At 50.8% G+C, this 12,923-nt stretch overlaps 1 pseudogene; it reads left to right on the top strand.

Annotated features, from left to right (window-relative positions):
* Positions 1–5,216: 5,216 nt before the first annotated feature.
* Positions 5,217–12,923, top strand: part of LOC116541679 — a 12,926-nt pseudogene continuing 5,219 nt past the window's right edge.

Below are 12,923 nucleotides of genomic sequence, written 5' to 3'. Positions count from 1 at the left end.
CGCTGTTAAGCACAATTATCAGCATAAAAGAGGTTTTTAATACCTAATTTTAGATTGTATTCCAGCCTGGGCAATAGAGCAAGACTCCTGTTCTCTCTCCCCCTTTCTCTTTCTCTTTCTTTCTTTAAAAAAAAAAAAAAATTAGCGGCATGGTGGGGGGGTGCCTGTAATCTCAGCTACTCAACAGGCTGAGGCAGAAGAATCACTTGAACCCGGGAGGTAGAGGTTGCAGTGAGCTGGGATCATGCTACTGCACTCCAGCCTGGGCAACAGAGCAAGTCTCTGTTTCAAAAAAAAAAATTCTTTTTTAGTAGAGATGAGGTCTCTTTATGTTGTCCAGGCTGGTCTCAAACTCCTAGACTAAAGTGATCCACCCGCCTCAGTCTCCCAAACTGCTGGGATTACAGGCATGAGCCACAGTACCCGGCCTCTGTACCCATTAAACAGCCACAGTACCCAGGCTCTGTACCCATTAAACGGTACAAAACAAATGTGCAGCATTTGTTTTATCTCTGGCTTATCTCAGCATAATGTTTTCAAAGTTTATCCATGCTACAGGATGTGTCAGCATTTCCTTCCCTCTTAAGGCTAAGTAATATTACATTACATGTATATACCACATTTTGTTTATCCATTCATTCGTTCATGAACATACGGGTTTCCACCTTTTGGCTATGGTGAGTAATAAATACTACTATGAACTGTGAAAAAGGTAATTCAAAATCAAAGCTGTTGAAACTTTAAATTATTCTGAGCCTTGAAGGAAAGTAATTACGGGACCTGGGTCATTTACAGACAGCTATGAACTTTGTTTCCCTGATTATAGATTACTCCTTTTCCCCTTAGCTACATTGTTTTGTGAAATGTTGTAAAAAACTGAAGGGTTCCAGAGAAGATCCCTTTCCTCTTTACTGTTGAACTTCATTACAGATTAACTTCCCTCTTTCCTCTCCTACACAAAGACCTCATGACTGTCATATTGTCCAAGATGTGTTAAATGTACTCTTTTAAACTGAAAAAAGAAAATGAGCTATAACTAATCAAATTGCTGTAACTCACGAACCAACCTTATATGGGAAATGTCATGATTCTACCTAATTTGTTTTCTGACTATAAAGTAAGACCCTAAACTTCTCAGCTTCAGAGCACTGACCCCATTTCTTTGGAGTCTGTGAGAATGCCCATCCTCAGCTTCACACTCGAATGAACCTGTTAAACTGAATTCTGGTCTTTTTTATTATTTCAGGTTGACAGAACTGTGTACAAATATCTGTTTGAGTCCCTGCTTTTTCAGGAGAGTAATGCCCAGGAGATATACTCCTTAAACCCAGGAGAATTGCTAGATCATATGGTAATTCTATGTTTAATTTTTTTTGAGGAACCACCAGACTGTTTTCCACAGTGGCTCTGCTATTTTGCATCCACCCAACAATGCACATGGTTTCCAATTTCTCCACATGTTGACTGACTCTTGTTTTCTGTTTTTTTGATAACAGCCATCCTAATGGGTGTGAGGTGGTGGCTTTGATTTGCCTCAAATCACTAATGATTAGTGATTTGAGCATCTTTTCCTGTGCTAGTGAGCAACTCATATATCTTCTTTAGAGAAATGTCTACCCAAGTCCTTTGCCCATCTTTGTTTTTTGTTGTTGTTTGCTTGCTTGCTTTTTTGTTCTGAGACAGAGTCTTGCTCTGTTGCCCAGGCTGGAGTGCCGTAGTGCAATCTCAGTTTACTGCAACCACCACCTCCCAGATTCAAGCAATTCTGTGTCATCCTCCTGAGTAGCTGGGACTGCAGGCACCCACCACCACACCTGGCTAATTTTTGTATTTTTTTTTTAGTAGAGACGGGGTTTCACCATTTTGGTCAGGCTAGTCTCGAACTTCTAACCTCAGGTGATCCACCCACCTCGGCCTCCCAAAGTGCTGGGATTACAGCCGTGAGCCACTGCAACCGGCCCTTTGCCCATCTTTGAATGCTGAGTTTGAGGAGTTCTTTATACATTCTGGATATTAATTCCTTAGCATGTCTGTGAGTAACAGATATTTTCTCCCATTCCATGGGTTGCCTTTTTGCTGTTATAGTGTCTTTTGATATGCAAAAGTTTAAAATTTTGACGAAGTTCCATTTGCTTACTTTTTCTTTTGTTGCCTATGCTTTTGGTGTCATATCCAAGTAATCATTGCCAAATCCAAAGTCATGAAACTTCCCCCATGTTCTAAGAATTTTGTAGGCTTTGCTCTTTTGTTCCCTTCTTCTTCTACACAAAGACCTCATGACTGTTACATTGTCCAAGATAAGGCGTTAAATGTACTCTTTTGTAATTTTTATTCTGTTTATTTTTCGAGATAGAGTCTCATTCTGTCTGCCAGGCTGGAGCACAGTGGTGTGATATTGGCTCACTGCAACCTTTGCCTCCCGGTTCAAGCCATTCTCCAGCCTCAGCCTCCTGAGTAGCTGAGATTACAAGCATGTGCCACCACTCCCGGCTAATTTTTGTATTTTTAGGAGAGACAGGGTTTCACCATGTTGATCTAGGCTGGTCTTGAACTCTTGACCTCAAGTGATTCACTCGCCTCAGCCTCCCAAAGTGCTGGGATTACAGGCATAAGCCACCGCGCCCAGCCTTAAATGTCCTCTCTTAAATTGAAAAAAGAAAATAAGCTGTTATCTAATTTGAGTAATTTTTACATATGGCATAAAGACCTGCATCTTAAGTCACCTTCTGCTTGCTCTGAGACTTGTCCTTCCTCCATTGCGGCCAGCTTCATTCATTGTGTCTGCAATCTAGCACAAGCTCTGGAACCAGCCATGTGAATTCGAGCCCCTCTTCCACCATTTGCTGGCTGTGTGACTATGAGCAAATTCCTCAAACTTTCTGTGCCTCTGTTTCCTTATCTGTAAACTGGAAGTGTTGATCACAGTATTTACCTTATGGGTTTGTTGTGAGGATTCATATGCTGAAAGCCCCCACATGGTCCCTAGCCCCTGGAAAGTGCTCAGTGAGGGTTGGTAATTATTATTGTGCCTCCTATAACTGGGTTTTCTATTATACTTGGTAAACTGGACCCATCAGCCATCTTCAGCTGGAACGGCATTCTGCACAATCCCATGCATGCACCTGATGCTTGCAGGAGCTCCCAGCTTGGCAGAGACCTCATTTCCATTGGGATCAGCTGTCCAGCCACACCAATGCTGCAGCTCTCTGGGTGGATGCCCTCTGGCATGTCCAGTGTTGGAGGAGAGGTGGGCATGCTGAATCATGGAGGCGGACTTCCCCTTTGCTGTTCTCCTGGCAATGAGTGAGTTCTCAAGATCTGCTTTGTTGTTTTTTTGTTTTGTTTTGTTTTGTTTTTTTTTGAGATGAAGTCTCACTCTGTCGCCCAGGCTGGAGTGCAGTGGAGCAACCTTGGCTCACTGCAACCTCCACCTCCTAAGTTCAAGTGATTCTCCTGCCTCAGCCTCCCAAGTAGCTGGGACTACAGGTGCCTGCCATCATGCCTGGTTGTTTGTTTGTCATTTGGTATTTTCTTTTTTTTTTTTTTTTTTTTTTGAGACGGAGTTTCACTCATGTTACCCAGGCTGGAGTGCAATGGCACGATCTCGGCTCACCGCAACCTCCGCCTCCTGGGTTCAGGCAATTCTCCTGCCTCAGCCTCCTGAGTAGCTGGGATTACAGGCACGCACCACCATGCCCAGCTAATTTTTTGTATTTTTAGTAGAGACGGGGTTTCACCATGTTGACCAGGATGGTCTCGATCTCTTGACCTCGTGATCCACCCGCCTCAGCCTCCCAAAGTGCTGGGATTACAGGCTTGAGCCACCGGGCCCGGCCTTTTTTTTTTTGTATTTTCAGTAGAGATGGGGTTTCACCACGTTGGTCTCAATCTCCTGACCAGGATGGTCTCAATCTTCCGACCTCATGATCTGCCTGCCTCAGCCTCCCAAAGTTCTGGGATTACAGGCATGAGCCACTGCACCTGGCAGATCTGGTTGTTTAAAAGTGTGTCACCTCCTCCTTCTCTCTTTCCTGCCGCCAAGGGAAGACATGCCTGCTTCCCCATTCACCTTCCACCGTAATTGTAAGTTTCCTGAGGCCTCCCCAGCCTTGCTTCCTGTACAGCCTGTGGAACTGCAGAGCCAATTAAACCTCTTTTCTTTATAAATTACCCAGTCTCAGGTAGCTCTTTACAGCAATGTGAGAATGGACTAATACATATCTATATGCTTGAAGCAGGAAGGGAGACTTCCCTGTGAGCTCAGTCAATCAGCTTAATTAGAAGTGTCACTAATTTTTTCTTTCTTTAGGTTATAAATATATTTTACCCATAATGAATCATATCTTGGGAGTATTTGATCAGTTTCTCTAATCGTGGTATCAGCCCATGTGTAGAGGTAGGGCCTTTGTGAAGATGCGAGCAGGCGTGGGCTGAGAGTAACTGAAGAAAACACAGGGTACAGGGATTCTTCATGTGGAGGGAAGTGAGTCTAAGGAGCAACCCAAGGCGGGACAGATGGAGCTGGCCTCCACAGACCTCAGTGTCAGAGTACTGGGGGTCGCCACGGGCCTACAGAGAGCTGGTGTCTTTCCAGCTGGTTTTCAGACCAGGCTGAGGTACTCATGCACCCTGGATGGAAGGTGCCAGCCTCACCTCTCCATACCCCACCCAGTCACTGCCTCGCGTGCCCTCTCCTGTTTGCAAACTCATAACATCAGGCTCTCCCTGGAAAAACAGGTGTGATGGGGAGGGCCCTGCACAGCCCTGGGGATGATCACACAGCCTGTAAGAGAGAAAAACGCCAAACATGTGAATGTAAGAGGTCAGGTTAGGAGAACCTGGAGAGATAACCTGGCATCCAGAGACCCAGAGATATCACCTCCATCTATCCATCCATTATCCCATCCACCTTCTCAGAAGTGGCCCCAGCCTATGGAGGAAGGGCCTCATCAATCCCTGGCCATAACACAAGGGTGGCTCCAGCCCCAGGGAAAACTGACTGAGGAGAGCAGAATGAGTTCTGGCCTAAAAGTCAAGACTCCTGGTTCCTCCTTTTGGCTCTGCCATTAGCTAACTACATGAACCAAGTCATTTGGCTTGACTTTCTGGACCTCAGTCTCCTCATCTGTAAAATGGGGACAGTTGGACCAGGAGGTAGACGGGGCTTTCCAGTTCTAACATTCTGTGGCTGAGCCTCTGGGCCCTGATGTCACAATATGGAGCTAGCTTGTGATTGGCCCATAGCCCCAGCCAGCTCTGCCGTTCTCTTGGTCATGGGAGCAAGATGGGCTCACCCCGGACCTTCCCTCCTTGTGCTCCTCTGTTACGGGCAGATTGTGCCTTGGCTCAGGATCAAGGGTGATTATAGCTTAGGTGTGACTGGGACCCCAAGGAGCATGGGACCAGACAAGGGGACTGGGTGGAGTCAGGACCTTCCCAGCAAATGATGCCCATATCCTTCCCTGCAGATGACTTCTACAATGAGACCGAGGCCAAGATGTTCCTGTAGTTGTATGACCAAACAGCCAAGGTTGTGTTGAACCAGTTCATGGAGGCTGCTTGGAACTATGTCACCAACATCACCAGAAAAATCAGGAGGAGATAGTGTGGTACCACCTCCTCCCCAGCCTCTCCTCTCTTTGCTCTTTTCAGGGATCTTGGGGGCATAGGCACCACATCTCCTTGCCCCATCCCGAGCTAGAGGAATAAGGGAAGCCCCAGAGTACACGTCAAAGCAGGCTGCAAGCTCTGGGCCTCTTAGAAGCCCTAAACTTTCTCCTGGCAAGAATCTCTTGCTTCTTGTCCTTTGTAAATCTCACCTCCTTGCTTTTAGGGACCCAGGCTTCCTCCCTCTCCCTCTTAGCGAATCTTGCTCCCTTAGGGAATCAGTTGGAATGCCACAGCCCTGGAAGTCAAGTGGGACCCTTCCCCCACCCCCCAACCTTGCTGGCCCTCTTTGCAGCTGCATAAGGACATGGAGAGGTCCCAGTTCATGATTTACTTTGGCACCCGGGCCCACCTGTTTAAGCTCACCCTGTTCCAGGACCCGGACGCGAAGCACATGCTGAGTAAGCTGCAGAACATAGAAAGGGCGGCCCTGCCCAAGAATGAACTGCAGGAGGTGATGGACGGGGCCCCCAGACCTTTAGGCACATGCTCCCTGGCCCCCAGGGTCTGGTGGGGGAGCCAGAGTGTCTGGGGTAGGAGGGAGGCAGTGGGGTGGAGGAGGGGACAGGATCAGAACTTCCTCTGGAGAAGGAGAGGAGTAGAGGTGGGAGTGCTGATCTCTCCTGGCTGGTGGGGCAAGCACTGGGGGTGGGCCCAGGGGCACAGGCCTGCCCTGGGTAACACTTGCCCTCCCCAGTACATGAGCTTCTGGCCTACATGGAGACCACGTACACTACGGCCCAGGTGTGCCTGAACGAGGGGCCCTGCCTGTCCCTGGAGGCTGGTGAGCACCCCAGCCCTGCTCTACCCAACCACAGAAATCTCCAGCACTTTGTTCCTTCCAGGGGCCCCTCCCAGCCCCCACCCATCCTCCCTTGTTGTGGGCAGGGCTAGGGAAGAGGTGGATGGAGTGGGTCTCCCATGGCTCCTTTTCTGGGCATAGAACTCGAAGAAGTCATGGCCACCTCCACGGATGAGAAGGAGCTGCTGTGGGCCTGGCAGGATTGGCGGGATGCCGTGGGCCGCCAGATCCGCACCACCTTTGAGCACTACGTGCAGCTCAGCGACAAGGCTGTGCAGCTCAACGGTGAGCAGACGGGACACCACGGGGCTCAGAATGATGCCAAGGAAGGGGCAAAGGCGGCCGTAGGGCCCTGGAGACAGGACCTGTGAGCCCTGCAGCTGGGCTCTCCAAATATTCATAGAGCACCTATGTGCTGGGTGCTGGGAGGTTCTAAGGACACACAGGTGAAGACAGGCACCTGCCCTCACGCACCTACGGTCCTGCGGGGAGATAGTCATGTTTAGTAAAACCACCTGGGGTGATGTGGAATAGGAAGGGGCTGCTGAGAGAGAATGAGAAGAGGCTGCTGCCGACAAGTGGTCAGGGAAGGCCTCTGACATTTATCCAAGACCTGAAAGATGAGGAAAAGTTGGGGAGCAAGACGTGAAAGAAGACATCCTAGGCAGAGGCTCCTCGCGGGAGGAGCCAGTGCTCTGGGAGATCCCAAAGAAGTCCAGGTGGCCACAATGCGAAGATGAGGTGGGGTGAGAGAGACCACAGCGCCTTGCAGGCATGGTGGGGGGCTCGGATCATGGACTTTGCTCAGTGCCTTTCTGAAATGGGCAGGTATTCTCCCCGTTTTGCCAAAGAAGACCCAGAGAGTCAGCAAGGTTGAGTGGCTTCCCCAGAAGGTGTCTGGGTCTCCTGCCGGCCAGGGCTAAAGGTTAATACAGTGAGCTCCTAGCGAGTCCTCTCTCCTGTCCCAGGTTACAAAGACATGGGGGCCCTGTGGCGCCCCAAGTATGAGTCAGACACCCTGGGGCAAGACCTGGAGCAGATCTTCCAGGAGCTGTGGCCGCTTTGCCTGAACCTGCATGCCTACATGCACCAGGCCCAAGCTCATCCCCCTAAGGGGGCCCATTCCTGCCCACCTCCTGGGTACAGGCCCTGTTGGTGGCTGAGGTGAGCACCGATAAGGGCAGAAACTGTCCCCAGCCTCCTCTCAGCCCCTCTCCGCTTCTTCCAGGAAACATGTAGGCTCAGTCCTGGGGTAACGTAACATCTTAGACCTGGTCCTGCCCTTTCCGAAGAAGACCCCCAAGGATGCCACAAAGATCATGAAAGGTCAGGTTAGTGCTTGGCCTGTCTGTCCCTGCCCCTCCCTCTCGACATCCTTGGGCAAACAGCACAGCACCCCACACACCCCCTCTTCTCCCTCAGCACTGGAAGCCAAAGAAAATATTTGAAGAGGCTGAGAAATTCTTCACCTCCTTGGGGCTGCTGCCTGCCCCACCCAGTTTCTGGAAAAAGTCAATGCTGACTAGGCCAACCGATAGGCGAGAGGTTGAGTGTGACGCCTCCGCCTGGAACTTCTACCATGACGATGACTTCAGGTGCTCACAGTGGCACCACACGCCCGGCCCTCTCCCCTCCCCTGTCTGCCTGTCTTAGGAGTGTAGGCCGGAGAGAGCTAGAGCAGGGGACAGGGAAGGCAAGCGAGAAACACAGAAGGAAAATGTGGCATGAGAGCAAAGGGCTTGGTTGCTGGTTGGATGTGGGGCCTGGAGTGAGAAAGAACAACTGCTAGCCGGGCGTAGTGGCTCACACCTGTAATCCTAGCACTTTGGGAGGCCAAGATGGGCAGATCACGTGAGGTCAGGAATTCAAGAGCAGCCTGGCCAACATGGTAAAACCCCTTCTCTACTCAAAATACAAAAATTAGCTGGACATGGTGGTGTGTGCCTGTAATTCCAGCTACCCAGGAGGCTGAGGCAGAAGAATCACTGGAACCTGGGAGGTGGAGGCTGCAGCGAGCAGAGATTGTGCCACTGCTGCACTCCAGCCTGGGTGACAGAGCAAGACTCTGTCTAACCCCCCAAAAAAAGAACAACTGCCAAGGCCCATCTGGCCATCTGGGCTCCAGTCCCACCACCCAATCCCTCAAGGACTCTCCACACTCCTTGACCCATGCCCTTTGCTCGTAGGATAAAGAAGTGCACGGAAGTGACCACAGAAGACCTGCTCTCCACATTCCACGAGATGGGCCACATCCACTACTTCCTGCAGTATAAGAACCACTCCATCATCTTCTGCGCAGGCGCCAACCCAGCCTTCGAAGAGGCTGTGGGGTCTGTGATCACCCTCTCGGCCTCCTCCCACAACTATCTGCTCAACCAAGTCCTGCTCAGCCTCGAGCACCAGGACTCAGGTGATGAGTATAAGGGCCCAGCAGGAGGGCAGCCCAAGCCTGGAGCAGCTAGGGCTGGGTGGGGTCAGGGCTCTCCAGGAAAGCCACTGGAAGGAGAGCCCAGGGGTCACCTCCTGACTGCCCTCACCCTCTTCCCAGAGGATGAGATCAATTTCCTGATGAGAATTGCCCTGGAGAAGATTGCCTTCATCCACTTCAGCTACCTGATGGACCTGTTTCGCTGGAAGGTCTTTGATGGCACCATCCGGAAGGACGTCTACAACCAGCAGTGGTGGAACCTAAGGTGGGTTGGGCACCATCTTCCACCAGATGGGCCGTAATCTTCCACCAGGTGGGATGTAGGCACTGACCAGGTCTCTTAGCCTCTCCAGGCTTTAGTCTCCTTATCTGTGAAAAATGGACCCTGGTGGTGGCCCCACCTGCTTCCTGGGTGGCTGGGAAGCTCACACGATGCTTGCAACTGGGCTTCTCCAATCACAGAACACTGACCACCAGCCAGGCCCTACCGCACCTCCCTCCCCCACTGGTGCCAGGCAATGGGGCATGCAGGGGCCTGAGCACTTTCCTTTCTGGGGGAAAGAATTCCCATGGGAGAAAGCCAGGCCCCTAACATGCACACATGCCTGCCTAGGGCTTAGCATCCCCAAGTGGCCATGGGAACACACCAGCAGCTGGACAGCATCACTCTTGAGTGAGGGACCCCTGGCCATTCAATGGGATAGTAAATGCCTGTGACCAGGGCTTCTCCATGTCTGCCAGGCCTCAAACTGACCAGCGTCAGGCTGCTGGTCATAGTGTGATTTGGGGTTGCTGGGGGGCGCTGCTGGCTTTGCAATAAGCTCTTACCTTTTTTCTTTGTTTTTTGAGACAGGGCCTCACTCTGTCCCTCAGGCTGGACTGCAGCGGCAAGATCACAGCTCACTGCAGCTCTGACCTCCCAGGCTCAATCAATCCTCCCGCCTCAGCCTCCTGAGTAGCTGGGACTGTAGGCGTGCACCACCCCACCTGGCTAGTTTTTTGTAATTTTTTTTGTAGAGATGGGTTTGCCATGTTGCCCAGGTTTAAACTCCTGGGCTCATGCAATCTGCCTGCCTAGGCCTCCCAAAGTGCTGGGATTATAGGCATGAGCCACTGTGCCCAGCATTTTATATTTAATTTGAACATTTACAACCACCTTGCACTGTGATCATTTCAAAACACTCAGCTCACAGAAGCAGCAGCTGAAGCTCACAGAGGTCACACACCAGTCCAAGGTCACACAGCAAACCAGCAGGTGGCAGAGCTGGGAGCTCCTCCCATTGTCCTCTCACTCCCACCCTTGACTTCAGGAGCAGGTCCCCCGGTGGGCTCGGCAGAGTCTTGACCTTGTGTCTCTCTAAGGTCACCCTCGCAGGCCATCTCAGGCACCTGCAGAAGGCTTCTGTCAGCCCTGCCTGCCACCCCCGCTGATGGCACCCAGGGGCTAAGCAGGAGAAGTGGTGACTCCCTGGGCCTTAAATAGGGCCCTGTCAACCGGAGGGAAGCTCCTGACACTCTGTTAACCTCGGAGATAGTTCTGCGGCTCCAGTAGCCAACGACAAAGCCTTATTTTTGAGACAGGGTCTCACTCTGTTGCCCAGGCTGGAGTGCAGTTGTGCAGTCATGGCTCACTGCAGCCCTGACCCCCAGGCTCAAGCGACACTCCTGCCTCAGCACGCAAGTAGCTGGGACTACACATGTGCACCAGCATACCTGGCTCATTTTTGTATTTGTAGGAAAAGGGTCTCACTTTGTTGCTCAGGCTGGTCTCGGACTCTGGGGCTCAAGCAATCCTCCCACCTCAGCCTCCCAAAGTGCTGGGAGGGATTACAGGTATGAGCCACCACACCTGCCCTACTTCCTTCCATTTTATAGACATTTTACAACAAGCCTCAGAGAGGATCAGCAACTTTCCCACAGTCGCACAGCTCAGAGGGGCAAAACCAGATCTTCAGCTTATCAGGGTGTGGCTGTGACTAGCTCTGTGTCCTGCAGCCAGTTCCCTGATCTCCAAACCTTGGTTTCCTCATCTGCAAAATGGAAATAATAGTAGTATTACCCCACAGGGATATTACTCTATTTTCTTCTCAGCACTTCTTACTAGATGAAATGACCTTATTTATTGGTCTATAATCTGTCCCCCATGGTTAGGATGCAAGCAGGGGCCTTGGCTCCTGTGCTCTCTCACTGATTCCTCCCCCAGAAACCAGGATAGTGTTGAGTGCATGCGTGAGTCTATATGGAGAGCCGGGCATGGTTCTGAGAATAGAGGAAGTGCTCAGTGTTAACTGCTATTGATTTACTCTGATTCCCAATCCCATGTGTTTTCATTAATTTAATCAGTAAAATGCATTAGGTATCCTCAGCCTGCCAAGTCCAGTTTTGTAGACATGCAGGTGCTTTGAAAAGAAAAAGCCAGGCCAGGTGTGGTAGCTCACATCTGTAATCCCAGCTACTTGGGAGGCTGAGACAAGACAATCACTTGAACCCAGGAGGCAGAGTTTGCAGTGAGCCGAGATCATGCCCCTGAACTTCAGCCTGGACAACAGAGCAAGACTCTGTATCAAAAAAAGAAAAAAGAAAAAGGCTCTGAGAAGCTTCCAGGCACCACCACCAAGGCTTCTGTCTTTTCCCTGCCAGGCAGAAGTACCAGGGCTTGTGCCCACTGTTCCTCGCTCAGAGGAAGACTTTGATCCAGGTGCCAAGTTCCACATTTCTGCCAGTGTGCCCTACATACAGTAAAGGTCTGGGCTCTGTTGGCAGCACCAGTCCTAAGAGTTGAAGGGCATGGGAACTGGGCCGAGGATTTGCAGGAAGGCCCTAGGTCCAAATGTCACTCTGCACCCCTGCCCATCTCTTCCCGTTGGGTTGCACAGCCTTCTGAGGCCTCTGACCTAGAATCCTTTGAGCTTTTATTTCAGGTCCAATGCCAGGGCCGAGCTGATGGGAATATTCTAGACCATCCCTGCTGTCTCTCAGGGGACAGCAAGTCAGGGAGGCAAGAGTTGGGGTGACTGCTGGTTCAGAAAGCTAGAGAAGGAGAACCCCCTACACCAGTACTCTAGGGTCAGCCCAAGGCTAGACCCTGCCCAAGGAGCCTCTGCCCAGGCAGTGATTGCTGACATGGGGCCCTCGTGGCCTTTGCATGTCAGAGCTGCCTGGTCCCAAGTGGCTCTGAGTTTCCCTCTCCTGGTCTCCACTCCCCAGCCTGCCTTCATGTTTCTCTCCCCAGGTACTTCCTCTGTCTAGTGCTCCAGTTCCAGTTCCATGAAGCGCTGTGCAAAACCTCAGGCCACATGGGTCCACTGCACCAGTGTGACATCTACAACTCCAAGATTGCCGGGAAGCTCCTGGGGTGAGTGACCTCTTCCTTCATTTGTTCTTGGCTCCCCCATCTCCCTTTTGGGAAGCCCTGCTCCAGGCTCCCTCTCCTTACCTGACTACCCTAGACATCTTGAGCAGAGCTTCATTAAGCTTATATTCTAGCGGAAGTTCTTCCTCATGTCAGACTGCAGTCTTTCCTACATTAATCAGAGCCCATTTCCTCTTGTGCAGCCTTCTGTGTTCAGAGAGTGTTTAGGCTGGGTGCAGTGGCTCACACCTGTAATCCCAACACTCTGGGAGGCCAAGGCAAGTGGATCACCTGAGGTCAGGAGTTCGAGACCAGCCTGGCCAACATGGTGAAACCCCATTTCTACCAAAAATACAAAAATTAGCCGTGTGTGGTGGCGGGCGCCCATAATCCCAGCTATTTGGGAGGCTGAGGGGAGGAGAAATGCTTGAACCTGGGAGGTGGAGGTTGCAGTGAACCAAGACCGCATCATTGCACTCCAGCCTGGGCAACAAGAATGAAACACCATCTCAAAAAAAAAAAAAAAAAAAAAAAGGCCGGTGCAGTGGCTGTAATCCCAGCACTTTGGGAGGCCAAGTGGGTGGATCACAAGGTCAGGAGTTCAAGACCAGCCTAGGCAAGATGGCAAAACCCCATCTCTACTAAAAATTTAAAAAAAAAAAAAAAAAAAAAAA

The sequence above is a fragment of the Sapajus apella genome, unplaced genomic scaffold (genome assembly GCF_009761245.1).
Source record: "Sapajus apella isolate SASKATOON/1434 unplaced genomic scaffold, GSC_monkey_1.0 scaffold153, whole genome shotgun sequence".
Classification (NCBI taxonomy): domain Eukaryota; kingdom Metazoa; phylum Chordata; class Mammalia; order Primates; family Cebidae; genus Sapajus; species Sapajus apella.
Note: the sequence above shows the minus strand (reverse complement) of the source record. Positions and strands in the feature narration are given on the sequence as shown.